Source organism: Panulirus ornatus, chromosome 13 (assembly GCF_036320965.1).
Source record: "Panulirus ornatus isolate Po-2019 chromosome 13, ASM3632096v1, whole genome shotgun sequence".
NCBI classification, from domain to species: Eukaryota; Metazoa; Arthropoda; class Malacostraca; order Decapoda; family Palinuridae; genus Panulirus; species Panulirus ornatus.
Genome location: NC_092236.1, coordinates 43,863,543 through 43,890,808, shown reverse-complemented (window position 1 = coordinate 43,890,808; position 27,266 = coordinate 43,863,543).

Below are 27,266 nucleotides of genomic sequence, written 5' to 3'. Positions count from 1 at the left end.
CTTCATGAAGGCCATCAAACTGGTGGCAGCGGTGGCGAGGCTGGCGGCACGACCTCTCGCTCTCTTTTATGTCCTCCCCAACACTTCTCGGGATTTATAATAAGGACTCCGGTTAATCCCACGCTTCCCCCCGAGCTGAATGTTGTCGTTGTCGAGATAAAGAGAGACATGATAGGGGGCAGTCTCGCGCCGCAGGATATCCGTGTTTGTTTATGTTCAGTGGTTATCGTAGAGGGGGAAAGACTTTGAGGGGAATTATGGTCTGCCATCCCTGTCGCAATCACCTATTGTGTAGCAAATGCGATGGATTTATCTTAAGCAAGTAGTGCCTTTAACTGCCCCCCAAGCCGACACATTACCTACAAAGGGCTACGGTTGTGATTTTACACAACATTTGGCTTCACCCGATGCCTTAAATATGTACTGGAAACCGTAATAGATACATCTAGAAGCACAATTTTCAAGAATATTTAGAAGAAGTGCTGTCTGCTAACATTTTCCAAAAATTTTTTTTCTCGAAGAAATTTATACCACACGTGAAACACATACGTTGACCACGTCTCCTTCTTCTTACTCATCTCTGAAAAGACAGGAGTTAACACTTGATAACCGTCCACAACATTCCGTCATGTGTTAACCAAGTCACCTACGCTGAAACTCTGCTGTGTGTGCTAGGATCAGGAAGGTATTGTCTCAGCTGTGTGTGTGTGCTAGGATCAGGAAGGTGTTGTCTCAGCTGTGTGTGTGCTAGGATCAGGAAGGTATTGTCTCAGCTGTGTGTGTGCTAGGATCAGAAGGTAATGTCTTAGCTGTTTGTGTGCTAAAATACGGAAGGTGTTGTCTCAGCTGTGTGTGTGCTAGGATCAGGAAGGTGTTGTCTCAGCTGTGTGTGTGCTAGGACCAGAAGGTACTGTCTCAGCTGTGTGAGCTAGGATCAGGACGGTACCGTCTCAGCTGCGTGTTTACTAGGATCAAAGGAAGGTACTGTCTCAGCTGCGTGTTTGCTGGGATCAGGAAGGTACTATCACAGTTGTGTGTGTTAGGACCAGGAAGGTACTGTCTTAGCTGTGTGAGCTAAGATCAAGGAAAGTACTGTTTCAACTACATGTTTGCTAGGAAAAGGAAGGTACTGTCTCAGCTGCGTGTTTGCTGGGATCAGGAAGGTAGTATCTCAGGCGTGTGTGTGAGCTAGGATCAGGACGGTACTGTCTAAGGTGAGCTGAGATCAGAAGGTATTATTTCAGCTTTGTATGTGAGCTGGGATCAGCAATGCTATCTCTCAGCTTCCGATAATCTTCATCATCCCCAAACAGCTGCCTCAGGACGCTATGTTCTCCCGTGTGACGCCCAAGACAAAGGTACCAATTGTAGCACAAAGCACTGTACTGTCTGATATGTGTGTGTGTGTGTGTGTGTGTGTGTGTGTGTGTGTGTGTGTGTGTGTGTGTGTGTGTGTGTAACAGTCCAGAACAATATTCTAAGCTTCATTTGATTATTCAATGTGTTAAAAGGAGGTGTTGCAGTCGATCATATGTTACCACTGCCTACTTTGTTTTCCTTCATTATTCATAATGTTATGACTAGCTTGTGTGTGCGACTGCACCACATTCATCCTCCCTCCCGACACTTAGCTTTCGAAATATATATCACAGATTTTGAAGCGTTTGCTGCGTTTGTATATAAATTTTTCACGAGGGAAGTGCTACACGTAGAAGACCAAAATTTCGGATGTAGGTACTTCTGAGTCCGGACAAGATTTAAAGCTAACGCAAATTGGTCTTAAAGATCATTTTGATAAAACTGGAAGACCCTTTTCGTAAGCCATATAGATTATTGTTATACAAAAACAGGTGACTTTAGTAGCCTGAGATTACAATAATGGTACCTGATCAAGGGAAGGATCCAAGTGCACCAGAACTGATCTTTCAGGCCAATAAATGTCATCTTTCAAGGTTCAGAGTCACTGTAGCTTCATGATACTTACTGAACTCAGAAGTGACCAAAGAGTTCGGTTTTTTCAACAGTCGGCCTTAATGCCCATATGAAGCCAGCAACGGTCACTTCTCACTACTTTTCTGATCTGTATGCAAACTGATGCAAAATTCCTTTTCATAAAAGCTTTATGCCCGGTGCAGCACCGTGCACCTCCAGCTACTTCTGAATGACAAAATCTCGTGAATCACTTATTATTAATTTCACAGAAGAAGAAACAGAGAGATATAGATTTAGGTTGTTATCATCACCTTATCGCTGTAATATATCTGCAAGCAAACCTCATCTGAATGAAATGCTGATATATTTTTCACTTATTTCTTGGTTCGCACTATCGTAATTGAAGGAAGTACTGTTGCAGATGTCACAGGAATATGTGCATCTTTGTGGAATAAACGGGAGGATAGATGGACGCTAACTAAAAGCCAAAGGGAAATTTTTCACCTTTCAAAACCTTAGCTGATTAATTTATCATAGCAACTTACTGAATTTACATGTTGCCTGAAGTTACATTTAAAAAATTTTTCAAAGATTCTTGTACACACGTCAAAGATGAATTGCTATTCATTATAATCTTAATCATCTTAAGTCCTTTTTCCCCCTCTAGATGTCCTCCAGTTCTATGCTCCTAGATTTGAGCTAAATTGTTTTTACTGTGTTTAACAGCATCAGTGATTATCATCATCTGTCAGAAAGAAGCGAGAGGTAAACTCTACATCAGGTCACTTGACACAGCCCTCTTGCCAGGACGTCCTTGGGAGCTACACACACGAAACTCTACAGCCATAACATTCACTCACTCACTACAGAGGCCATGTAACTGTACCGACGCAAGCGCTCCCGCACAGTTACGTATGTGGACAATAGAAATATTAACACACTCTTAAACATAGCCTTCTCTTCTTCTTCTTCTTCTTCTTCTTCTTCTTCTTCTTCTTCTTCTTCTTCTTCTTCTTCTTCTTCTTCTTCTTCTGCTTCTTCTTCTTCTTCTTCTTCTTCTTCTTCTTCTTCTTCTTCTTCTTCTTCTTCTTCTTCTTCTTCTTCTTCTTCTTCTTTATGCTAAGAAGCCAAGCTAGGATTTTCCTTGAAGAGCCTACCTTACTAAAGCTGTTAAGTGGGACAGGGACTCGAAAAATGCAAATGAAATTAATCAAAACTGTACAAATAGACTGGGAATCCCCTCTTGTCATTTATCATTTCGTGACCTTCACCACTGATCAACCTCAGAGTCACAGGTCTCATGAAACAGTGAATAAAACACTTGGAAGAGAATTAAACTGTTCCTCTGTCACTGATCCACTGATCCACGAGAGGGACATCACAGGTTAACGAAGAGTTCGTGAGGATATAGTGAAGAGGGAGTAGTGGCAAGGGAATACAAGAGTTAATAAGGGATTAGCAGGAAATGAGAGGAAATTGCAGTAAGGGGTTAACAAGAATTAACTAAAATATATTCGTTAATTACAGAGTTGTGCAACCAGATCGGCTGGGGTAGCAATCAACACCTAAGCTTTTCAAACTATTTCTTTGTAGACTCACAATGTGACACTCACTATGCACTCGTCATAATGTACTCAAAAGATCATAATATTTCTTTAACCATGACAATACATTTTCTAAACATAACAATAGATCTTTAACCTATAACAATATATCTTTAATTATAATAATCTATCTTAAACCATGACAATATATCTTTAAACATAACAATAAATCTTTGACCACGACAATATAGCCTTAGACATAACAATAGATCTTAAACCATAACAATAGATCTTTAACCATAACAATAGATCTTAAACCATAACAATCTATCTTTAACCATAATGATATATCTTTAACCATAACATTATTCACCATTCATAATATGCATAAAACAGAAAGTGTCAGGATGAATTACGGAGTCAGTTAAACACCTGAGGAAGAAAGATTTTGAGCAGGTAGGAAGTGGTGTGTCTCGCATCTTCACTGAGGTACAGAGTTCCACTGGGCGCCTTGAATCACTTAGTCTTTGTGAACTTCGAAACAATAATGTTGGACAGACTAGCAAAGTAAAAAGAAGCGTTTAACAAACGCAAGAACATAAAAGAATCTATGTCACACAATGTAGTATTATCTTCTGATCTACATAGAAATTCACTTGAAAAAAAATTGGTAATGTATACCATCATATGTGAGAATTTATCCGTATGCCATCATATCGATGGGTTTTAATCAACTATATGAAGGTCCCGTAATGGACCACAAATGACGCGTTATAGCCAAGTGGCCGATGGAATAGGGCCGCTGTAGCACCTGGATCCTGCAGGGGATTAATAGCCGGTATAACCAGTTAGTAACACTGCAAAACAGAGGTTAGTGTAGCTAGGTGGTCGTTGTATGATAGCCATATACGATATAAGGGTTTGTTATAACAGGATGGCGTTTTAGCAAGGTACTCCAGGGTGAGAGTGGTCGCTGTAACCAGAGGGACACCATAGCAAGGTCCTGTAGGAGACCATCAGCCAGTATAGCCAGAGGGATGCCGCCCGAGAGTCCTTCAGACCAGACGGCCGCTAGAGCAGGGTTGTGGAGGTCGGTACAGGAGGCGGCCGCTGTAGTGGGTGGGGCAGGCCATTAGGGTGGCAAGGAGCGTAGGTTGGGAAGAAGTGTCTTAGCGAACGACGCCCCAGAGTCCGGGGGAGCGTCGACCCCTGATTGTGGCATCAAATATTCACATGCAATATCCCGCAGCCTCTCAGAGCCCCGCCCTAACCTTCCCCCCCCCCCCCCCCCCCCCCCCCCCTCCCGTAACACAACCCCCCTCCCCCCTCCCCCCCCCCCGCCCATCTACACCCGACATACACACACACACACACACGCACACACACATACACACACACACACACACACACACACACACACACACACACACACACACACACACACACACACACACTTGCACAATGCTTCTCAAGTCTAGCCAACGCACGTACAGAAGCACAAAGAGCTAGTCTGGTAGGTTCAGAGGAGGACAACAAAGATGGTGATAAGATTAAGAGAGTTTGTTTACAGGGAAAGGTAGAGGCCTTGATTAAATTTTCCTATCATGGATGAGAGAAGAGTGATCACAACATTTAAGTTTTTAAACCAGTCTGATGATATGGTAAACAGTTCATCGAAATATATAGAGACATAACAGTCAAATCACCTCACATGAAAATAAGTAAGAAACTTGTTTAAAAAGACGTAAATGAGTACTTTAATACCATAAGAGTTGTGAGCGAATGGAACAATCTGAAAGAGTACTTGGTAAATACTAACAGCATACAGCATATTACAAGGTTATATGATAGTCAAGAATGTTCAAGAGAAGGGGTCCCGCGGGGTTAAACCTCCCTCCCTGCTAAAGTAAGAATAGGTGATTACAGTAGTTTGAAAAATTGTGAGACAGAAGAGAAGTTTCAGGAGATGTGGTCCCCCATGAGTGTGAAATTACAAATAGGTATTTATACACACACACACACACACACACACACACACACACACACACACACACACACACACACCTTAAGTGGTGTTACAAAGTTAGATAACAAGCAAACCTCCTCCACCATCCACTGCCTCGTCTGTTTCCTAATTTCAACCCGTCGCAACCTCTGTGGCTCTGTGGCTCTCACCTTCGTTGCCTGCACCAAGGCTTTCGACCAAATTACCCTCGGTGCTGCGGGGAAGCCTCGTCCCATGGCCTGCAGACTTCCTCAGTGATCGTTGTCCGGGTCTGCACTTCCTGTAACAGGCCATCTTCTCCATCTTCCAGTCCCTCACCTGTAGCGTACCGGATGTCACAAAGATAGAACTCTTGTTTCTGTTTTCTCATCTTTGTAAATGATGACTTGATGGAGACATCTGCTTGATAGAAGTATATTGACGACTCTACTATTGATGTCGCCCAAGGTCCCACCTTCGGAGATTATAGGAGACAGATTGTCTGCTGGCTAATATCACAACTGTGTTCAAGTACTAGAATAAGGAAACTTCCAGCAAGCTGTTCACATCTTACATTAGGCCAAAACTAGAAAATGCTTCGTAATTCTGGTCACTGAACTTAATGGGCCGTAAGGACTAATAGAGACGGTCTAGACAAGAGCAACAAAGATGTTGCCGGAACTAAGAAAGTTACAGGGTAAGGCTAAAGGCATTAGATATATCAGTAATGGAAAGGGAAGACCTGATTACAAATTTATGTTTTTAAACCAGTTTGTTGATGTCATCGGTGAACAGTTCTTCTAAAAGTATGAGGTTAAAATAACCAGAGGTCATTACATGAATTCAAACCATAAATGTTGTTAGTTAAGATCTGAAGAGCTTTTATGGTATAGAGGTAGAGGAAGAATCGAATGCACTGGATCAGGATGTGAATGTGAGCAACATACAGAGGTTTAGATAATTCTATGACAGACAAGAAAGTTCAAGAGATGATGTCCCACGATAGTAAGATTCCCTCCCCGTGCAGTACGAGTAATTACACACACACACACACACACACACACACACACACACACACACACACACACACACACACACATACACACACACACACATACACACACACACACACACACACACACACACACACACACACACACACACACACACACACACACACACACACACACACACACACACACACACACACACACACACACACATACACACACACACACATTCAAAGGGGAAATATAATCGTGAAAGTCATGTAGATCTCGAGAATTTTTATGTTAACATAAACTGGGAAACTGAGTTCAGAAACCAGGTTCACTGAGATCTACAAAGATGGAGCAGGAACATAGGTAAGTAAAGCCTCAAATGCAGAGCGAAGGGTAAAGTGAAGGTTAGGTTGAATATAAGATATAAGATATAAGATATAAGGTGTCAAAAAACGAAGGAACTTATCAACGTGTTGTAACTTAGTGAAGTGACCCCAGCCAGCATCTGAGAGGTACAGGAAAGCAATAAACGGCCATACTAGGAAAAGAAAGGAGGAACAAAGACATTATGAAAGGATTACTGTGGATGAGGCAGAAGACAATTCAAATTTTCCACAGATTTGTTAGGAGTAAATTGTTACCTAAATAACAATGAACAAAGAAGAGGATTTCAGAGGGAGGAGCTGTAGAAGATGATGCAAAAATATATGAGGAGCTGAATGACAAGTTCTCACACCAATGTGATGGAAAGGAAAAGACGTCTTGAAAAAGCACTGAAATATCTACAAAATACATAAATATAATACTAAAACGTCTTGATCCATGTAAGGCTGATGGTCCTGATGAAACATCTGCTTATGTGATGAAGATGTGAGCAGATCAAGCTGGTATACCACCTGACGTCGCTGGAGAAAAGTATGATGCTAAGGGAGTGGAGGAAGGCAAATCTTATATCAATACCTTAAAAAGGTGATTAGGAAGAGGAGCTGTTCACCAGACCAATCTCCCTGACGATCTTGGTCTTTAAAGTACGAGAAACAAGTCATCAGGAAGCAAAGTGATGACCTCTTGCTAAGAATGAAATATCTAAGTGAGAAATAGTCCGGTTGTAGTGAAAAGAAATTATTTTAAACGAGCTTCTTAATTCTGTAATAGAGAGAGAGAGAGAGAGAGAGAGAGAGAGAGAGAGAGAGAGAGAGAGAGAGAGAGAGAGAGAGAGAGAGAGAGAGAGAGAGAGAGAGAGAGAGAGAGAGAGAGAGAGAGAGAGAGAGAGAGAGAGAGAGAGAGAGAGAGAGAGAGAGAGAGAGAGAGAGAGAGAGATCCGTTTCAGACAAAAGTGAAGGCTAGGTCGACTGTCTTTAGCTGAACTGTCATATAGCTTTGTCATTGTACACGCACGAGGCTGGCAAAGAAGACGAATGTTCAAGCACGATTAAGATTGAGACTAGTTTGGTGGACAAAAGATCATCTTAATGGAAGGGAACAAAGAACGCCTTACATAAGAATATAAAACGACTTCAAACATCAACAGGCCACTGAGTCCTTTCGAGGCTGTTTGTGGCATTGGAAGAAATATGGAAATCATAGATCAGTGTGGCAAGAGTAGAAATACGTACTTATCAAGAACAGAAAAATTATCATAAACTTTTCGTGTAGCTACGGAGGTGCAAATAATGTCTGTAGTGGATTTGAAGCGAAATAGTCACCAAGTCTTTCTTAAACGTATCTCTGGTAATATTTTCAACCACTCTAATTCGTAAATTATTCCATATATTTACCATAGCGTTTAAGAAAATGTATTTTGCCTTATTCGAGGTAAAGATGCTTGCCGACAGGTTTGTAACCATTACTACGAGTGAAAGCAGACAAATCTATCCCTGTCTAAGTCGTTAGATCGAGATTATCAAAGCCTTTGATGATACTGAATGCCTGTATCAGGTCATCCCTTAACCTTCTATTTTCTAAATTAATAGATTTAAGCCGTTCAGTCGGCCGTCACAGGATTGTTTCTCAGTCCGGTAGCTCATCTCTATACTCTCCCCAGTGCATCTGTGGTGTGCTGCATAGCCCTGTTCTAAGACCATTGTTCTTCTTGATCTGTGCAAAGCACTTGCAAAGAAGGATTTGAACTCGTACCAATCTGTGTTTGCAAATGATGCAGAGGTCGTAAGGTAGGCAAAAGAAAGGAGAATGGCATCAACCTTCAAGGGGACCAAAACAAACTCCAATGTTGACAGATGAAATTCAACTGAGTAAATGTAAAGGACATAGTGAAAGACCTCAGCATGAATATTATCCAGTGAGGTATAAGCTACAGAAATCTGTTCGTTAAGAGGGGCTTTGGGGAAGACATCGTCCCTAAACTGTCCCCTGGAATAGCAAAGGAGACAAATCATCTGCTGGCAACTCTTAGAATAGCATTCAAATTTCTGGATAGAGAAATACTCGACAAAATACTTACGTCCTATAATATGCCAAAACTAGAACATGCCTCTCAAGTTTGGTCGTCGCACTGAAAGTACCACAAGAAACTCATAGAGAAGGTCCTGAGGAGCGTAACAGTCAGGTTTGTCAGTGTACAGATTAATTTAAACTAATTACAATAAAAAGCATTTGTTCATAGAAGTGTTACTTCTTATTTCGGTATCAGCATAGAAAGGGGAACATACAATACTTGGGGCTGAAGTTTGTCAATCCATGTACACAGAATGCTGGCTCTCATATCATCACCGTCAGGGTTCTCTTACCAGTCTCTGCTGCATCCGGCCACAACCCCAACACAAGGTCGCCCTACAGGTATATTTCGGATATGCAGAATTTACCTGAGGAACTTTTAGGAGTCCACACCAAGTTTCCAGATGGACACCATGTGATGAGAAGATCAGATAGAAGCTGGGCTCGTCTGTCTATCGACCTCAAAATAGAACAAGTCATCTGGAGGCCTAACTGGAGGAGGCGGCATGACACGCAGCCAACTTTCACATATGCTGTTATCAGTGGCAGCATATGCCGTTATTAACAGTGCCATGAATAATGTCACCGGGTTTACAAACAGTGAGCAACATAAACAAGCAAGTCTCATTCGAATGAAAGGGAACAGAAAAGTTATGATGTTAATCTTGTTGTTGATCAAGGAAAGGAACATATTTGAAAATACCCGTTTGGTACGAAACACTGAGACAGGAATCACTGCTGAAAAAAAAAGAAAACTTGAATAGATATTCTGCAAAGAAAGTAGAAGAAATCTTACGATCTTTGATAGGAGAGAAGATCTTGATTCCCGCATTTAAGACAACGCATCAAGTGCCAACCCTTAATTCTAACAGTCATTTGAAAATTGATGATGAACCAATACAAACTGAGACGCAGTTGATCTTTCAGTGTTTAACAGCAGCAGTCAATGGTACATCTGAAGACTTGGCTAAAGTCTTTGAACCATGTAGCATGTCGTCAGTATCATTTGATGCCAATTGTCTTCCGAGTCAATTACAGAACTGAAGTCTAGTCTTACGGACTGCATTTAGGGTTTGAGGGACGCTGATGCTGAAACTCTACCGAACACAGTCTCACACGACCTTGATGGAGGACCACTATCTCATCGCATACCATAATCAAAAACAAAATGGTTAAAAGAAATTCCTCAAAAGAAACAGTCAGACTTTAAAGGAAAAAGAATTTGCGGTTGTCAGCGAAGATGCACATTGTTGTCCTTTGCTACTACTCGGATCCTGCTTGCGAAGAAATCTTCGGAGCTGACCCAACGCGAATAAATGGACATCAAGGAAACAAAATATATGACATATCTCCTCCCAGCTGCATATGATAGTTTAGGATGTGACACAACTTTGGGATGTTTGCGACAGGGAAAGAGGATGCGCTGAAAAAGCTGAATAATATATATAAACTTTGGAAACAATCTGAATGTGTTTTCCAATGTTAAAGTTGATAGGAATGGTGTATGAGGCAGGTGATGAGGTTATCTCGTGTCTTTATGAAGGGGATCCACGTGAAGGATTGGATATTCTTAAATACAGAAAGTTTAAATCGAAAATCGCAGTCGAGTCGAACTCAGTATAAGTCCAGTGCTTGGTGCTTATGCCTCACGCTGCTCAGTTCCATGGTCAACATACATACATGTAATGCCACTATTGAAAGGCAAATGAAAATCTGAATCCTAATGATTGTGGATGGTATGTACATATTGTGTGGACAACTGTTTTAAATTAGTAAAAGTAAAGCCCTAGCATCGTCTGCACATGTGCACCCGTGGATGTAGTTGTGGACAGAATGGTGTACAGTGTTCCGTCAGCACTAGCCATTGTCATGATTACTCAGAATTCGTGGGAACCTGACCGAGTTGATGAAATGGAGGTTCATAATGTTGACGATCGTTAGGTCTAAAATACACCGTGACTCATAACTTGTTCATGTACAAACACATCATCTGAAAATTAAGGGCGTAAAAGTTGCTCTCTGTAATAAATGTATGAACTGATACCAACACCCTACCGCCTCTTTCACTCCCCATCGTCCATCATCAAACGATTTGATTACATCATAAAACAAAGTGGTTTTCTTTTTCATATTCAGACATGTGAAATTACATTTTGGGTGAATCTATATCATACTGAAATATTGATACCTATTAGTTTCTACAATCATTTAACTTTACCCAATCTCTCTCATTTTCAGGCTTATCCTACAGTTAATGTGTTTCATAGTTAGTTACAAATGAGTTAACGTTGTTCTACAGATTAAGAGTGCTTGAGAAATGATAGAGATGTATTTATTATTCAAAAATGAATAAATAAATATATATATATATATATATATATATATATATATATATATATATATATATATATATATATATACATATATATATATACATATATATATATAAATATATATATGTATATATATATATATATATATATATATATATATATATATATATATATATATATATATATATATATATATATATATATATATATATGGTGATGTGAGAAGGAGATGGAGTGAGTATTTTGAAGGTTTGTTGAATGTGTTTGATGATAGAGTGGCAGATATAGGGTGTTTTGGTCGAGGTGGTGTGCAAAGTGAGAGGGTTAGGGAAAATGATTTGGTAAACAGAGAAACTTTGCGGAAGATGAAAGCCGGCAAGGCAGCAGGTTTGGATGGTATTGCAATGGAATTTATTAAAAAAGGGGGTGACTGTATTATTGACTGGTTGGTAAGGTTATTTGATGTATGTATGACTCATGGTGAGGTGCCTGAGGATTGGCGGAATGCGTGCATAGTGCCATTGTACAAAGGCAAAGGGGATGAGAGTGAGTGCTCAAATTACAGAGGTATAAGTTTGTTGAGTATTCCTGGTAAATTATATGGGAGGGTATTGATTGAGAGGGTGAAGGCATGTACAGAGCATCAGATTGGGGAAGAGCAGTGTGGTTCCAGAAGTGGTAGAGGATGTGTGGATCAGGTGTTTGCTTTGAAGAATGTATGTGAGAAATACTTAGAAAAGCAAATGGATTTGTATGTAGCATTTATGGATCTGGAGAAGGCATATGATAGAGTTGATAGAGATGCTCTGTGGAAGGTATTAAGAATATATGGTGTGGGAGACAAGTTGTTAGAAGCAGTGAAAAGTTTTTATCGAGGATGTAAGGCATGTGTACGTGTAGGAAGAGAGGAAAGTGATTGGTTCTCAGTGAATGTAGGTTTGCGGCAGGGGTGTGTGATGTCTCCATGGTTGTTTAATTTGTTTATTGATGGGGTTGTTAGGGAGGTGAATGCAAGAGTTTTGGAAAGAGGGGCAAGTATGAAGTCTGTTGTGGATGAGAGAGCTTGGGAAGTGAGTCAGTTGTTGTTCGCTGATGATACAGCGCTTGTGGCTGATTCATGTGAGAAACTGCAGAAGCTGGTGACTGAGTTTGGTAAAGTGTGTGAAAGAAGAAAGTTAAGAGTAAATGTGAATAAGAGCAAGGTAATTAGGTACAGTAGGGTTGAGGGTCAAGTCAATTGGGAGGTAAGTTTGAATGGAGAATAACTGGAGGAAGTAAAGTGTTTTAGATGTCTGGGAGTGGATCTGGCAGCGGATGGAACCATGGAAGCGGAAGTGGATCATAGGGTGGGGGAGGGGGCGAAAATTCTGGGGGCCTTGAAGAATGTGTGGAAGTCGAGAACATTATCTCGGAAAGCAAAAATGGGTATTTTTGAAGGAATAGTGGTTCCAACAATGTTGTATGGTTGCGAGGCGTGGGCTATGGATAGAGTTGTGCGCAGGAGGATGGATATGCTGGAAATGAGATGTTTGAGGACAATGTGTGGTGTGAGGTGGTTTGATCGAGTAAGTAACGTAAGGGTAAGAGATATGTGTGGAAATAAAAAGAGCGTGGTTGAGAGAGCAGAAGAGGGTGTTTTGAAATGGTTTGGGCACATGGAGAGAATGAGTGAGGAAAGATTGACCAAGAGGATATATGTGTCGGAGGTGGAGGGAACGAGGAGAAGTGGGAGACCAAATTGGAGGTGGAAAGATGGAGTGAAAAAGATTTTGTGTGATCGGGGCCTGAACATGCAGGAGGGTGAAAGGAGGGCAAGGAATAGAGTGAATTGGATCGATGTGGTATACCGGGGTTGACGTGCTGTCAGTGGATTGAATCAGGACATGTGAAGCGTCTGGGGTAAACCATGGAAAGCTGTGTAGGTATGTATATTTGCGTGTGTGGACGTATGTATATACATGTGTATGGGGTGAGTTGGGTCATTTCTTTCGTCTGTTTGCTTGCGCTACCTCGCAAACGCGGGAGATATATATATATATATATATATATATATATATATATATATATATATATATATATATATATATATATATATATATATATATATATATATATATGTATATTGGAAAGGATCACAATTTTGCGCGTGATCAAGATATTCCTATGAGTCCACGGGGAAAATGAAACACGAAAAGTTCCCAAGTGCACTTTCGTGTAATAATCACATCATCAGGGGAGACACAAGAGAGAAATATAACAGTCAGTTGATATATATCGAATAGACGAAGGTAGGACGCCATTTGGTAAACATGTGATTGTCCAAAACATACAACGAGTGTTCATAAACATATCATTTTACAAATCTTATCAACAATAAAGTTTTCTAATTTGTATAGACCATCACTAATATTAAGATTATAATTCTTTGTGTATTCAATAATAGAAGATTCAATGATATTTCTCTTGGTAATAGAGTTAGAGTTAATAACTGAGATGGCGTTACACCAGTTAATACAATTATCATAGTTTTTGACATGGTTAAACAAGGCATTTGATTCTTGTCCCGTTCTTATACTATATTTATGTTGCTTAAGTCTAACAGAAAGATCCTTACCAGTCTGACCAACATAAAATTTATCACAGTTTCCACAAGGCACTTTATAGATGCAACCAAGAGAATTTTCTGGTGAATTCCTGATTAAGATATTCTTTATAGTATTATTACAAAATATTACAAAAACATTGATATGACAAATATTGCTTATATATTATAGTAATTATCACTAATACTAATGTATATCAAAAGAAGAGACAAAGAAATTATAGAAAAAAAGTAAAAAGAATAATCCAATTTCCAATGGTTTTTCAAGAAAGATTTTCTTACCCCAAAAAAACATCATTCTTCATTGATTTTGTTTTGTTTTCAGTTTTCGATGTAACGTCTGCAAGAAAAATATCTTTGTAGCAAAACAATTTCATTTCTGTTGCAATTAGTTTTTTCTTTTGTGATTTCGTAGACTGACTAGCCTAAAAGATAGTACCATACATAAGGGAACTGAAATATACGAAAAGGTTAGAGGCCTTGAATTTGCTAACCTTAGAAGAAACAAGATTAATATGTTAAGAATTTAAAGTAGTTTGATGAAATCACCGGTGAAAAGTTTTCGAAAGACGTAAGGATAGAACAACCAGAGGCTTGAGAAGTTTCTTCGGCTTTAAGTGACATTTTCTGAATGGGGTATCGTGTATGGGTTATGGTATATGGGTTATCGTAAATGGGGTATTGTATATGGGGTACGGTATATGAGTTATTGTCAGTGGGGTATCGTATATCGGGTACCGTATATGGGTTATCGTAAGTTGGGTATCGTATATGGGTTATCGTAAAAGAGGTATCGTACATGGGTCATCATAAATTAGGTATCGTATATAGGTTTTCATAAATGGGATATCGTTTATGGGTTATTGTATGTGGGTTATCGTAAACGGGGCATCGCATATGGGGTACCGTATATGTGTTATTGAATATAGGTTATCTTAAATGGGATATCGCATATGAGGTATCGTATATTCGTGTATGGGTTATCCTAAATGGGGTATCGTGTATGATTACAACTTCCTCGCCTTTATATGTGACGGTGATCTATTAATAGTGGTGTATCATTCCCTCTTATCCCAGTGTGTTCACTGACATGGAAAGCACTGAACTTTTTTTCCTGTGTCCACATTAGACACTTGTCTCCATGATTCCCTGTTTCCATGAGAACACAAAATTTCCTGTATTAATACATTGCCATCACCGAGAAGTGCGCATTATACCGCTTTACTGACCATCCTAATTATTGTTTCTTCATTGTTGTTATTGTATATCTGTTCTGGTTTCTCGAAATTCTTTGAAGGATTATGAATTATCAGTACCACTTTGCACTTCTTTCCAATAGTTACCTGTCCCAATATGTGCAGTTTAAACAGACCATTTTCCAGTGTCTCGGAGACTTAAGGTTGTTTCTAAGTAAGAGGGCCAGTCGTCCACCTCCTTTGTCTTCTCATTCATTCCTTGCTGCCATGTAGTTTACCGGACAGAAGAGATGAGATAATTATACCATGTGCATTTTTCCTAAACATACAGTACATGGCGTCCACCTCTTTCCCATCTACTGCTACATCTGCATTGGTGTACAATGATTTTTAGTGCGACATTTCCATCACGTAACATTCCTGATCTCTCAACAGTAATGTCGGGGCTTTCTCCTCCTTTTGCCTAATTTGACACCTGATTTTTTGCCTTCTGCCTATATTCTCTTTCTCTCTCTCTCTCTCTCTCTCTCTCTCTCTCTCTCTCTCTCTCTCTCTCTCTCTCTCTCTCTCTCTCTCTTGGCCTTCCTATATATCTAAATATATCCTAACTAAATGGCTCTGCACCGAACTTAACCATTACTGGCCGTCTCCTTGTGTCCTGAATGTCTCCATCAACTTTCCTTATATCACAACATAAAGTGTGCATGACATGTGTGTTGCCTCCGCATGTTTTTGATCAGCATTCATATCTTCTTCATCCTTTCAACTCTATCTAAAATATGGTCGTAAGATTCATAGCTACACGTTATTTTTTCTACATCCTCACTTGGTTCTGTGCGTCCTTCTGTTCAAATTCCACGAAGGTTTCCTTCTCTCTGCTTCAGTCTTTATGTTCTCGTTCTCTTCGACAGTTCCAAAAACTACTCTTTCTCACCTTCCCCGTCCGCTATTACTGACAGTCACTATGCAACGTATTTCCGGCACTTGCTTTCGTTGAGCAACAGTGTCTACGGCGTGAAAAAAAGACCCTTCTAAACATTTTTCCTTTCCATTCATTTTCTCGTCCTTCCTCTGGCACATACCTTCTGAATCTTCTCAACCGGTTTGATTTTGTGTTCATGCTCTTTGGCCATATTTTTCGACACCTTAATTTTCTCTCCACCGATCTAGTGGCATTTCTCATTTGCCTTTGATTTGCTTTGATTCTCCAGGTCCTGTATATCCTCCTGCATGTGTGATGACCTTTGATTCTGTTTTTCGATCAATTCATTTCATTTCCCCGACCTTCATGTCTCAGGTGTTTTACCTTTTAATTTTCCGTTTTCTTCATTTCCATCTCTTATAGGACCCTCCTTTTCTGGCTTCCTTGTTATGGATCCAGTCACAACAGTTTGATCTTGATGACTTCCCTTGTCTGATTCCATCTTTATTCAAAAATCAAATGAAAATACGATCTTACGTTCCTTTAGATGTGTTTGTGTGTATGTGTGTGTGTGTGTGTGTGTGTGTGTGTGTGTGTGTGTGTGATACAAACTTTCAAGGTCTAAGATGACTTCTGATCTAAATCATACTTGCACTGGTTTTGTGGGTCCCTGTTTACCTGCTTCATTTGATACTCACGCTCTTAAACCGTTCCCTCAATCACCAAGAAAATATGATATTTACCTTATTAACTCAAAATGAGAATCTGTCCAGAAATATGAAGTGAAGTGCATCAGTTGGTGGTGCTGCTCATCATGAACAAATACTTTAAAGTAATTCTTCGGATAAACTTCCCTACACACTCCATGACAGGAACTCACAACAACTTCTGTTTGGATACTCTTTACAGAAACTATCATCAAAAAATTCACAGAGGACCAAAAACCTGAGCAATCGACTTGAATTTTCTTGTCCTCCCTCCCCACTGTCTTTTTTCTCCTCAAATTCACAAGGTGAAATATCACACTCAAGAGTTATCTAATTTAGGATCCCCTTCACCACATTTACTTGTCCAAAAATAAGCCTAGGGAACTGAAGACTTTCCCAAGCCTGACAAGAAGCAAAAGGAAGTTCTGTGAGCAACCGTTGTTGTTGCTGCTGCTATAATAGATATGCTCCCTCTATCACCACACCTTCCTCCCCACCATCATCTACTCTAGAACTAATCACATTTGAATAAATCCACTTCATATATTTTCACTAACATATTATTCTACATTTATATTGTCATCCGTTGTGCTAACTCCTCTCACACACGTTCTACCTTCCTCATAAGAAGATTAATAATCCCAATTAACAATTGTGATCCTCAACACGCTGCCTCCACCTTCTGTTCCTCAAAGGTTTCCCATTCTCACTTCTCTACCCTAATGCTTCTTACTTGTACCTTCCCCACACCCTCCTACCTGCCCGACTCCTACCCCACTTCACGTCTGCTGAGCAACACCTATATCCTTCACTGAACAATTCCCTTCCCATCACTCCATAATGCACCTGACAGACCGTTCTTTAACGCGAGAAACAATCGAGGGTTAATTCTGGGCCTGGAACACCGATTGTCCTCGTCTTATAGGGAAGAAATGGGTTAAAAAGTGAAGGGGTGTTATGGTCTCTGGTGATTCGAAGTGTCAGGAACATTTCCTCTTGGGGTATCCTTCGAAGTGAGGTGGACTATATTTTTCACTTCCCGTTTGTTGTGCGACCCGTTGGTTAGTCCTCGACAGGTAGTTGAGCCGTTTTCTATACCACACACGTTCAACACATCATGATAACTTTGGTATTATTGGTTATTGTGGTCTAAACCTTTGTCTCCAACATATATATATATATATATATATATATATATATATATATATATATATATATATATATATATATATATATATATATATATATATCTAAACCTTTGTCTCCCAAATATGAATATATATATATATATATATATATATATATATATATATATATATATATATATATATATATATATATATATATATATATTATCTTATTTTGCTTTGTCGCTGTCTCCCGCGTTAGCGAGGTAGCGCAAGGAAACAAACGAAAGAATGGCCCAACCCACCCACATACACATGTATATACATACACGTCCACACACGCAAATATACATACCTATACATCTCAATGTATGCACGTATATACACACACAGACATATACATATATACACATGTACATAATTCATACTGTCTGCCTTTATTCATTCCCATCGCCACCTCGCCACACATAGAATAGCAAACCCCTGCCCCCCCTAATGTGTGCGAGGTAGCGCTAGGAAAGACAACAAAGGCCACATTCGTTCACACTCAGTCTCTAGCTATCATGTAATAATGCACCGAAACCACAGCTCCCTTTCCACATCCAGGCCACACAGAACTTTCCATGGTTTACCCCAGACACTTCACATGCCATGGTTCAATCCATTGACAGAACGTCGACCCCGGTATAACACATCGTTCCAGTTCACTCTATTCCTTGCACGCCTTTCACCCTCCTGCATGTTCAGGCCCCGATCACTCAAAATCTTTTTCACTCTATCTTTCCACCTCCAATTTGGTCTCCCACTTCTCCTCGTTCCCTCCACCTCCGACACATATATCCTCTTGGTCAATCTTTCCTCACTCATTCTCTCCATGTGACCAAACCATTTCAAAACACCCTCTTCTGCTCTCTCAACCACGCTCTTTTTATTTCCACACATCTCTTTTACCCTTACATTAATTACTGGATCACACCACCTCACACCACATATTGTCCTCAAACATCTCATTTCCAGCACATCCACCCTCCTGCGCACAACTCTATCCATAGCCCACGCTTCGCAGCCATACAACATTGTTGGGACCACTATTCCTTCAAACATACCCATTTTTGCCTTCCGAGATAATGTTCTCAACTTCCAAACTTTCTTTAAGGCTCCCAGAATTTTCGCCCCCTCCACCACCCTATGATTCACTTCCGCTTCCAGATTCCGAACAACCCCCTTCTATAAACAAAGTAAACAACCATGGAGACATCACACACCCCTGCCGCAAACCTACATTCACTGAGAACCAATCACTTTCCTCTCTTCCTACACGTACACATGCCTTACATCCTCGATAAAAACTTTTCACTGCTTCTAACAACTTGCCTCCCACACCATATATTCTTAGTACCTTCCACAGAGAATCTCTATCATATGCCTTCTCCAGATCCATAAATGCTACATACAAATCCATTTGCTTTTCTAAGTATTTCTCACATACATTCTTCAAGGCAAACACCTGTTCCACACATCCTCTACCACTTCAGAAAAAACACTGCTCTTCCCCAATCTGATGCTCTGTACATGCCTTCACCCTCTCAATCAATACCCTCCCATATAATTTACCAAGAATACTCATCAAACTTATACCTCTGTAGTTTGAGCACTCACTCTTATCCCCTTTGCCTTTGTACAATGGCACTATGCAAGCATTCCGCCAATCCTCAGGCACCTCACCATGAATCATACATACATTAAATAACCTTACCAACTAGTCAACAATACAGTCACCCCCTTTTTTAAGAGATTCCATATATATATATATATATATATATATATATATATATATATATATATATATATATATATATATATATATATATATATATATATATATATATATATATATATATATATATATATATATATATATCCTTGTATTTTAATTTTCTAAAAGGGGAAACAGAAGAAGGAGTCACGCGGGAAATGCTCATCCTCCTCAAAGGCTCAGATTGGGGTGTCTGAATGAGTGTGGATGTAACCAAGACGAGAAAAAAGGAGAAATAGGTAGTATGTTTGAGGAAAGGAGCCTGGGTGTTTTGGTTCTGAGTGAAACGAAGCGCAAGGTTAAAGGGGAAGAGTGGTTTGGGAATGTTTTGGGAGTAAAGTCAGGGGTTAGTGAGAGGACAAGAGCAAGGGAAGGAGTAGCACTACTCCTGAAACAGGAGTGGCGGGAGTATGTGATAGAGTGTAAGAAAGTTAACTCTAGATTGATATGGGTAAAGCTGAGAGTTGATGGAGAGAGATGGGTGATTATTGGTACATATGCACCTGGGCATGAGAAGAAAGATCATGAGAGGCAAGTGTTTTGGGAGCAGCTGAATGAGTGTGTTAGTGGTTTTGATGCACGAGACCGGGTTATAGTGATGGGTGATTTGAATGCAAAGGTGAGTAATGTGGCAGTTGAGGGAATAATTGGTATACATGGGGTGTTCAGTGTTGTAAATGGAAATGGTGAAGTGCTTGTAGATTTATGTGCTGAAAAAGGACTGGTGATTGGGAATACCTGGTTTAGAATGAGACATACATGAGTATACGTATGTAAGTAGGAGAGATGGCCAGAGTGCGTTATTGATTATGTGTTAATTGATAGGCGCGCAAAAGAGAGACTTTTGGATGTTAATGTGCTGAGAGGTGCAACTGGAGGGATGTCTGATCATTATCTTGTGGAGGCGAAGGTGAAGATTTGTAGAGGTTTTCAGAAAAGAAGAGAGAATGTTGGGGTGAAGAGAGTGGTGAGAGTAAGTGAGCTTGGGAAGGAGACTTCTGTGAGGAAGTACTAGGAGTGATTGAGTACAAAATGGAAAACGGTGAGACCAAGGGAGGTAAGGGGAGAGGGGGAGGAATGGGATGCATTTAGGGAAGCAGTGATGGCTTGCGCAAAACATGCTTGTGGCATGAGAAGCGTGGGAGGTGGGCGGATTAGAAAGGGTAGTAAGTGGTGGGATGAAGAAGTAGGAATATTAGTGAAAGAGAAGAGAGAGGTATTTGGACGATTTTTGCAGGGAAATAATGCAAATGAGTGGGAGATGTATAAAAGAAGGCGGCAGGAGGTCAAGAGAAAGGTGCAAATGGTGAAAAAGAGGGCAAATGAGAGTTGGGGAGAGAGAGTATCATTAAATTTTAGGGAGAATAAAAAGATGTTTTGGAAAGAGGTAAAAAAGTGCGTAAGACAAGGGAACTTCAGTGAAAGGGGCTAATGGGAAGGTGATAACAAGTAGTGGTGATGTGAGAATGAGGTGGAGTGAGTATTTTCAAGTTTTCTTGAATGTGTTTGATGACAGAGTGGCAGATATAGGGTGTTTTGGTCGAGGTGGTGTGCAAAGTGAGAGGGTTAGGTAAAATGATTTGGTAAACAGAGAAAAGGCAGTAAAAGCTTTGCGGAAGATGAAAGCCGGCAAGGCACCGGGTTTGGATGGTATTGCAGTGGAATTTATAAAATAGGGGGTGACTGTGTTGTTGACTGGTTGGTAATGTTATTTAATGTATGTATGGTTCATGGTGAGGTGCCTGCGGAATGGCGGAATGCTTGCATAGTGCCATTGTACAAAGGCAAAGGGGACAAAGGTGAGTGCTCAAATTACAGAGGTATAAGTTTGTTGACTATTTCTGGTAAATTGTATGGGAGGTTATTGATTCAGAGGGTGAAGGCATGTACAGAGCATCAGATTGGGGAAGAGCAGTGTGGTTTCAGAAGTGGTAGAGGATGTGTGGATCAGGTGTTTGCTTTGAGGAATGTATGTGAGAAATACTTAGAAAAGCAAATGGATTTGTATGAAGCATTTATGGATCTGGAGAAGGGATATGATAGAGTTGATAGAGATGCTCTGTGGAAGGTATTAAGAATATATGGTGTGGGAGGCAAGTTGTTAGAATCAGTGAAAAGTTTTTATCGAGGATGTAAGGCATGTGTACGTGTAGGAAGAAAGGAAAGTGATTGGTTCTCAGTGAATGTAGGTTTGCGGCAGGGGTGTGTGATGTCTCCATGGTTGTTTAATTTGTTTATGGTTGGGGTTGCTAGGGAGGTGAATGCAAGAGTTTTGGAAAGAGGGGCAAGTATTCTGTTGTGGATGAGAGAACTTGGGAAGTGAGTCAGTTGTTGTTCGCTGGTGATACAGCACTGGTGGCTGATTCATGTGAGAAACTGCAGAAGCTGGTGACTGACTTTGGTAAAGTGTGTGAAAGAAGATAGTTGAAAGTTAATGTGAATAATAGCAAGGTTATTAGGTACAGTAGGGTTGAGGGTCAAGTAAATTGGGAGGTAAGTTTGAATGGAGAAAAACTGGAGGAAGTGTATTGTTTTAGATATCTGGGAGTGGATCTGGCAGCGGATGGAACCATGGAAGCGGAAGTGAATCACAGGGTGGGGGAGGGGCGAAAATTCTGGGAGCCTTGAAGAATGTGTGGAAGTCGAGAACATTATCTCGGAAAGCAAAAATGGGTATGTTTGAAGGAATAGCGGTTCCAACAATGTTGTATGGTTGCGAGGCGTGGCCTATGGATAGACTTGTGCGCAGGAGGGTGGATGTGCTGGAAATGAGATGTTTGAGGACAATATGTGGTGTGAGGTGGTTTGATCGAGTAAGTAATATGAGGGTAAGAGAGATGTGTGGAAATAAAAAGAGCGTGGTTGAGAGAGCAGAAGACGGTGTTTTGAAATGGTTTGGGCACATGGAGGGAATGAGTGAGGAAAGATTGACGTAGAGGATATATGTGTCGGAGGTAGAGGGAACGAGGAGAAGTGGGAGACCAAATTGGAGGTGGAAAGATGGAGTGAAAAAGATTTTGAGTGATCGGGGCCTGAATATGCAGGACGGTGAAAGGCGGGCAAGAAATAGAGTGAATTGGATCGATGTGGTATACCGGGGTCGACGTGCTGGCAATGGATTGAACCAGGGCATGTGAAGCGTCTGGGGTAAACCATTGGAAGTTGTGTGGGGCCTGGATGTGGAAAGGGAGCTGTGGTTTCGGTGCATTATTACATGACAGCTAGAGACTGAGTGTGAACGAATGTGGCCTTTGTTGTCTTTTCCTGGCGCTCCCTCGCACACATGAGGGGGGAGGAGGTTGTTATTTCATGTGTGGCGAGGTTGCAATGGGAATGAATAGAGGCAGACAGTATGAATAATGTACATGTGTATAAATGTATATGTTTGTCTGTGTATATATATATGTATACGTTGAGATGTATAGGTATGTATATTTGCGTGTGTGGACGTGTATGTATATACATGTGTATGTATGTGCGTGGGTTGGGCCATTCTTTCGTCTGTTTCCTTGCGGTACCTCGCTAACGCGGGAGACAGCGACAAAGCAATAAATAAAATAAATGATATGTATATATATATATATATATATATATATATATATATATATATATATATATATATATATATATATATATATATATATATATATATATATATATATACTTACAGAGCTAAGTGGTGTGCAATATAGAGGACAGTGGGTTGCGTTAAGTATATTTTTGCTACAGCTTATTTATATATAAAGTTACTTTCGTGGAAACAGGTCACATTGATGAATGAAATAGTGCCTCTGTAGCACTCGGTGGGTGGAGTTTGATTCTTCTTATTGACAGAGGAAACCATTGCCCGGACACCAGAGGCAAGCTTGGATTTTTGTTGAAGGATTTTAGAACATGTAATATTTGTTGGTCTATCATTAGTATTTCAGTAGTGTCTTTTTATTTCGTATTTTCAGTAAGTATTACCATATTCGCAGACAACCGATATGGAAATACGATGAAAATAAGAATTATTGTTGCATTTCTCCGTTGACCATGCAGGAAAATATGATTAGGGCAAAATTGATGATATCTGAGATACATTCTGGGGTAGCGGTATTTCTCGAGATACCTGCGTTGCTCCTCTCCCGAAGACCACATCTTACTTCTCATGTTCGCTAGTTTTCATGTTTATACCAGCTGGCAATTTTCTTTAGCCTTAATCTTTAGCCTTAATCATCCAGTCGTGGCCTTGCGATCACGTTGCTCGTGTTCATTCTGTAGATTTTGAGTCAGAGAAGACAAAGTTCAGAGACGTGTTGATAGGCCTGCACGAGAGCTCGACTCCTTTTCTGCTCATAAAAAGATGTTTACACGTCGAACGCATTTCTTCATTATCTCTGATGGTACACCACGATCTCTCTAACATTACATTAACCTGAGTTTTCATGGAAGTCTTGGTCAAGATGATTATAAAACCATGAGAGTCAATTGTTGGAGAAGTGTACCTGCTGGCCTCACACATGACGGGATGTGTCGCATTTTGTGGTCTCCTGGGCGGATCCCGCGCTGGCTATAACTGTTGCATGGAAGAGTTTGCGTTAAAGTTTAAGCACCAATCCTTGTTCCGACATTCCCAATTCTAGCCTCAGATGTGGTTGGCAATATACTCGTCGCACTGGTCTAATTACCTTAGATATTTATGGCCACGAAACAATCAATCTCACTCCTAATCAGGCTCGCTGTGGCACATTATACAGACGCGAGTTCAACCACATAGTGTTGGCAGCAGTACCTCGTTTGCACTGCCGGAATCACGCCAAATTCCAGTGGCGGGTTGAGCCCCTGGAGCCTTGGGTCTGAAGGCAAGTTCCAGGCCGGGGGCCACGGGTCCGACCGAATATGCTACGGTCCTCAAGCTTCGCTTGGGGGGGCTTCATGGCTTCGAACCGATCGAGCTGGTGATTTGTTTTCCAGTATAATTTCTTTTGGAGTGTGCCGGCTGGCGATGACTGACTACCTTAAGAATATTACCATCATTTGTATCCCTGCTTCGCTTCATCTCTGCTCTACAGTCTATGTTTTATATCTGCTCTATATTCGATATTTTTCGCGGGGAGGTAGAAAACACAGATTCAAGGCTGACTGGTCGAAACGTCGAGGGTGAGCAACCCTGATAGTAATTCATGTGATGGTTTACAGGAAGGTAAGTTACTGACAACTACGCCTTATGATGGCTCGTGTAGCGTGCCACTTCGCTGTATAGATCCTCGGCATCAGCTTCTCCGTTACAGTACCCATGGTTAAGGTAATCAACAGGTATCTGAAGGGACTAGCAGCAAGTGATATCCTTGCTGAACACTGTTTCGTTTCAGCTTCTATTGAAGCTGTTTTGAAGCTTTGAATTGACAGGTTTTTGACGAAACTGTCGCCCAGCGATCAATACTCAGCAAAATGACTTTTCATTCACAATGTAATTTCACTCACAATGTAATATATATATATATATATATATATATATATATATATATATATATATATATATATATATATATATATATATATATATTTCCTTTCATACATATTCGCCATTTTCCGCGTCAGCAAGGAAACAGACGAAAGGCCCAACCAACACACATACACATGTATATACATACACGTCCACACACGCAAATATACATACCTATACATCTCAACATATACATATATATACACACACAGACATATACATATATACACATGTACATAATTCATGCTGTCTGCCTTTATTCATTCCCATCGCTACCCCGCCACACTTGATATAAAAAAACCCTCCCCCCTCATGTGTGCGAGGTAGCGCTAGGAAAAGACAACAAAGGCCCCATTCGTTCACATTCAGTCTCTAGCTTTCATGTAATAATGCACCGAAACCACAGCTCCCTTTCCACATCCAGGCCCCACACAACTTTTCTTGTTTTACCCCAGACGCTTCACATGCCCTGGTTCAATCCATTGACAGCACGTCAACCCCATTATACCATATCGTTCCAACTCACTCTCTTCCTTGCACGCCTTTCACCCTCCTGCATGTTCAGGCCCCGATCACTCCATCTTTCCACCTCCAATTTTGGTCTCCCACTTCTCCTTGTTCCCTCCACCTCTGACACATATATCCTCTTTGTCAATCTTTCCTCACTCATTCTCTCCATGTGACCAAACCATTTCAAAACACCCTCTTCTGCTCTCTCAACCACACTCTTTTTATTACCACACATATTTCTTACACTATTATTACTTACTTGATCAAACCACCTCACGCCACATTTTGTCCTCAAACATCTCATTTCCAGCATATTCACCCTCCTCCGCACAACTCTATCTATAGCCCACGCCTCGCAACCATATAACATTGTTGGAACCACTATTCCTTCAAACATACCCATCTTTGCCTTCCGAGATAATGTTCTCGACTTCCACACAGTCTTCAACGCTCAGAACTTTCACCCCCTTCCCCACCCTGTGACTCACTTTCGCTTCCATGGTTCCATCCGCTGCCAAATCCACTCCCAGATATCTAAAACACTTCTCTTCCTCCGGTCTTTCTCCATTCAAACTTACCTCCCAAATGACTTGTCCCTCAACCCTACTGTACCTAATAATCTTGCTCTCATTCACATTTACTCTCAGCTTTCTTCTTTCACATACTTTACCAAACTCAGTCACCAGCTTCTGCAATTTCTCACCCGAATCAGCCACCAGCGTTGTGTCATCAGCGAACAACAACTGACTGGTTTCCCAGTCCCTCTCATCCACAACAGACAGCATACTTGCCCCTCTTTCCAAAACTCTTGCATTCACCTCCCTAACAACCCCATTTATAAACAAATTAAACAACCATGGAGACATCACGCACATTCACTGAAAACCAATCACTTTCCTCTCTTCCTACTCGTACACATGCCTTACATCCGCGATAAAAACTTTTCACTGCTTCTAGCAACTTGCCTCCCACAACATATATCCTTACTACCTCCCACAGAGCATTTCTATCAACTTTATCATATGCCTTCTCCAGATCCATAAATGCTACATACAAATCCATTTGCCTTTTTAAGTATTTCTCACACATTTTTCAAAGCAAACACCTATGAGTCCAAGGAGACATAAGACACGATAAGTTCCCAAGTGCACTTTCGTGTAATAATCACATCACCAGGAGGGATACAAGAAAAAAATATGAGTCACTTGATATACAACGAAAAGATGTAGCTAGAATGCCATTTGGTAAACAAGTGACTACTACATATGAATGTCAAGATATACACATATACAGATAGATGCAGAAGTATTCATATATGCACATATGCATACTCATACTTGCTTGCCTTCATCCATTTCTGGCGTTACCTTGCCCGACAGGCAACAGCATCGCTATCCCCTGCTTCAGCGAGGTTGCGCCAGGAAAACAGGCAAAAAGGCTACATTCATTCAAACTCAGTCTCTTGCTGTCATGTGTAATGCACCGAAACCACAACTCCCTATCCACATCCAGGCCCCATAGACCTTTCCATAATTTACCTCAGACGTTATATATCCCCTGGTTCAGTTCATTGAGAGAACGTCGGCCCTGGTATACCACAAAAAATTTCAATTCACTCTATTCCTTTATGCCTCTCACCCTCCTGTATGA